The sequence below is a fragment of the Tupaia chinensis genome, unplaced genomic scaffold, assembly GCF_000334495.1.
Source record: "Tupaia chinensis unplaced genomic scaffold, TupChi_1.0 Scaffold000489_1, whole genome shotgun sequence".
Lineage (NCBI taxonomy): Eukaryota > Metazoa > Chordata > Mammalia > Scandentia > Tupaiidae > Tupaia > Tupaia belangeri.
Window position 1 is genome coordinate 4,505,696 of NW_006160001.1, and position 4,763 is coordinate 4,510,458.

Here is a 4,763-nt window from a genome sequence, read left to right on the forward strand (position 1 = left end):
AGGCTGACAGTCATATAAACATGCTCCTCCTGATTTGGTTAAAAGGAAGTCTAGAGCAATTCTGTATCTAAAACAAACTTCCTGAGATGGTTGTCTGTAGACTGTCCCAAGACAGTGGCTGTGGTGGAAGTAACATCTGCCATGGTCGGGGACATGTTTATTTATGTATTTTATTTTTCAAAATCATTGACTCCTGTGGATAGTTTGAAAGATCCGATAAAGGACACAAACCTAGAGTCAATTATACCTCCTAGTATGGCCCTAGTGTGCTTAAGGGAAAGTTCTAGGCTATTGGCCCAATGGTGCTTCTCATTCCCAGAGGTGTTATCTATGGGAACCCCAAGCACACCCAATGTGATGCATCCTACTGCCTTCTGAGTTTTCAGACATGACATTGCCTATCCCATTTTAGTTGAAACCCAGAGTTCCCATGGAAGAAGTGGTAGCCCTCAGGTGAACATAGCGCTCTTCTCCTGCTTTGTTTTCCATTGGCCCACTCATGGGTATGGAGGTATCACCATCCATCCCCTCAGTTACAGTTGCATGAGCTCAGGTTCCCCATACAATATTGTTCATGGAGTCCCTGCATAAAGGGCTAGTATTGGTCCAGGTTTTGTTTTCATCATTGCCACAGGGACACTTTCTGTTTATGTAATGGGAAGAAAGTGGTGTGCCAAAGTAGCAGCCCACGAGGTTTTGCTAGTTGCGGTCATGGCATTTTGCCACCATAGGCCAGTTAGGGCAGCTCTGTCTCCTTGTCATGTGGCAGGAACCAGATCTTCACTGGGCAACCCAGGCTTTGGTTCTGTTGCTGCACGCTGGTGCAACTTGCCTCTGGTGAGATGAGAGGGCTGCTATAGCTTGACAGAAGGAGGTCCAGGTGGCAGTAACATTTTCATAGGCTATCCACAGTGACTACAGCTTGGGAGAGCCTAATGAAGGCACTCTGCTCCCAGGCCTGTGCAGCCATGTCCTTTTAGGAAAGCAGACTGACAAGTTAGTTCTCCACCCACCACCTTTCCCAGGGTCTCAGGTGTGTTCTACCTATAGGGTATGACTGGGCTGAATTAATGTAGTCACTCGTCTAACTGTCCCAGTGCAGAAGCTACTATCTCTGAGGGCACTCATTGATTTTTGCTTGTTTGTTTGACCCAGATCTTTTGTCCTCTATCTTCTAGTTCAGAAGGTAGGAAACATCTTGTACAAACATGACGTGTCTGAAAGCATCATCCACCTGACTGGGAGGATCAGACATTCTACCCTCTCTAGAAGGACCCTAGCATTCTGGTATTCTTTGGTTCCTTCCATCCCTTACTCCTGACAGGTCCCATAGAGTGCAGGCACCTGAGGAAGCATCATTTCGAGATTAGAGTCAGGAGGGCATATGAGGGACCATGGCGCTCTGAACCACAAATCATCCCCAGAAAGTGCTCTCTAATGGAGAAAGGGAAATTATTTATGAATTAAAAATTAATGAATGATTGAGGACACTGAGGTTAGGATTTCACAGGCACAGCCTAATCAGGTGGCTACCTGGTCTACCTTCAGCCCCATCAGGCCCAGTGTTTCCTAATATGAACTGCAGTGCTATGTGTCCATGCACTGCTGTGTGTCTGTGCACTGGAGGGCGGTTTTCAGTGTCCTTATTGCCCCTTATTGGATAGGTGTACCATCCCAGTAGCAGACTGTATTGACGTCTTTTTCTCAGTTGCTACGTGAGTCACTTGTTTCATCTTTCGCTGGCTTCACTGTCTGGTAGATGAAAAGGTTCATGGAAAATCCAGTGCATTTCATGAAAGTCTGTCCATTGTTTTTCCTTTGGACAAAGAAGGATATTGAGTACTAGAGTGAAGTCCTAGAGGGTATTTAAAAATATGACATACATTTTTCTTAAAGTCGTCCATGGTACTTCTAGAGTCCACATGAATGATGTATGTTTGTCCCTTCCAGGCAACAAGCTGTAGCCAATATCCTTGTCCTCACACAGGGGTCCTTTAATAATCTACTCATGCATTTACCAATTTCCTAACCCAGTAGTTAGGCTATTGGAAAACAACTTAAGAGCTGAAATAAAAATGTAGGGAAACACAGGGGTAGTGGTCATCAGCATTGCATGTATCAATAGTTTGATCAATTGGGCAGAACACCTATGCCTAGTCTCAGTCAAAAGATGGCTACTCACCAACCAGCCATATGGCAGCCCATCAAACCCACCTTGTAGTTTCCCAGAGGCATCAGTGCATCATGACGTCATCAGTAGGCACATCTTGAGGGTTAGATTCCAGGTAGTCAGAGGAGCTAGAGCTTCCTTCACCGGTCACTTTTCCCCTTCTGTTAAGTTAGCCATTTATGCATGGAACCTCTTGGCCCTTTGGGGGTCCTGACAGGGCTTGATCATGAATGTACCATTTCCATTTGATAATCATGCTCTGTTGAACCTATCCCATTTTGGGGGGATGGGGGAAGGATTCACAAGCACCTATGTGAAAATGGACAGTTCAGGTTACAATGTCACAAGTGGGGCTCTGGTCATAGGATGCTCAATAACCTTTGCCCAGTAACAAGCAAAAGAGGTATTCTGGTGGGAAAATCTGAGAAACTGGTGCACCCCAGTGGCAGAGACATTCTGTCTCCAGAGCGAGACACCCATCCATATGCATGATGTTTGAAGACACCTGTAATTCCAGCAGGCTAGTAAGCTCTAAATGTCTCAAAGGCAGAGCCTGAGCCATGATTTGTTAAACAGCTTTCAAAGCCCATGGCTGCCAAGGACCTCATTCAAAGTTGGCCATCTTGACTAAAAGAGTAAAAAACATACCTGGGTTGGGTACATCCTGTCTCCTGTTCCCAAATAGACCTATCACCTGTTGACTTTTTATATTAGTGGATGCTGCAAAGACCAACAGTTTTTGCTTGACTGGATCTAGAATGCTTTTTTGGCATCTCACCCAGGTGGCATTGGCATTGAGCCTCCAGTTGTCCATTAATTTTCTTCGTGTCCTAAGCCTTCTTGACTAACCTAACTGGATTGTTACATTGTAACAGAGTGGTTTATATCAAGTTCTGAATTACTACAGCAATTACGTGTGCTACTGCTTTTGTTGAATAACCCTTTGGGGTCAGGATTGGATACGCCCTATTATTATGGCTCTTTTAGTTACGAGGAGCATATACCTTCAAGTGGAGGTGACATTTTTGTGCCACAATTGCCAAAATATCAATACTTACAGTGCCATCAGTGGTGAGAACCGTGGTCACTGGCACCCAAAATGACCCAAAGGGCCCTACCTCAAGCAAATAAGTACCTTGGATCATCACGTATGACCCCAAACTCCCTTATGTTTTCCCTTTCAATTCCTTTTATCTTGACAGCAGTATCAGGCCATTGGCCTCTGGTGGGGACCAGGAAACCTTGGCCCCATGCCTAACTGCACCATTCATCCAGAGACATTTAAATCTGCAATGTTCCTTTATCGAACAAATCAATGTCCCTAAATCAGAAAGCTCACCAATCATCTTGGACTCCACTTCCCTGGCATTTCTCTGTATCTGCCCTCGAGATCGTGAGTCTCTCTTTCTGTTACATCAAGGCCCATGTCTCACATGTGGTTCCATCTCGGGATTGTCAGAGATCATTTGTGCACCTCTTTCTTAGTCTCTCTAAGTTGCCTCAGGCTCCTTCTGAGTCCTCACTTGTCAAACTTGCCGGCCCCAGTACTGAGCAATCACCGACATGCTGCAAGCCAGAGGATCAGTGCTGCTCTTCATTGTTGCCACATCCTGTCTCCACTCAATCCATACAGCCAACTCATTCACATCTCACTGGGACAGATGGTGGCCGTTGTCCCATTTCCCACCCTTTCTTCCCCTCAAAACATCCAGATGCGTATCTAGTCCCTGTACTCCTAGGCTGCTGCCTCTGCCTGGGCCAGGTTTGGGTGTAGGGGAGTATTGTCTTTCCTGTCTCACCAATACACCATGGTTTTGTCAGACCTGACCTGCTTGCTGTGCCAATTTTTGAAGCAAGGTCATCATTTCTGATTACCAATGTGTCTGAGTCTGGTCAGACAGAACATGTGTACACACAGCAAGTTACGTTAAATGGATTTATTATTTACAGGTAGACAGCAAAAAAGCATAGATTCACTGAGAGCTGCTTCTCCAAGACTCAGAAAAGCTGCCCAGTGTGGTTAGAGCCTCAACTTCACATGCTGCACTTGTTCCACAATTGAGGACATGTGATCACTAGGCCAGTACATCAAAGGACAGTGTATTTCTGGGAAGGGACCAGAGTAGAGCTGGGGCTGTTTTGACCAGTCTCTTCCTATCTCATGGGGTTGTATTCTCAGTACTCCTATAGTCATTCTCAAGAACTGCAAGTGAGAAATGGAGGGTGTGGGGGGAATTGGGTCAGTCCAAAACTACCTTGAAAACTGTCCAGCAGTAAAAGAGAAAAGAATCACAGCCTGTGGTTGAGTTAAAAGTATGACTCAAAAGAGATAGTCTACATTACACATGAAAATCCGGAGAGAGTCCTAGAGTTCAATGCTTTGGAAAAGGAACACAAAAGCATTAGGGACCTAAGGCAATAATCTTAGGAAGGCTTCAATTCTAAGAGAGAAGAGGATGAAAGGGAAGGGGAGAGACACTCCTTGATTAATGAAGAAAATTATGCAACAGAAGGAAATATGTGGCCTGCAGATAACAGAATAATAGGAAGTGGGACAATGGAAACCCAGTCATCAAATAGCAAAGCATTGACA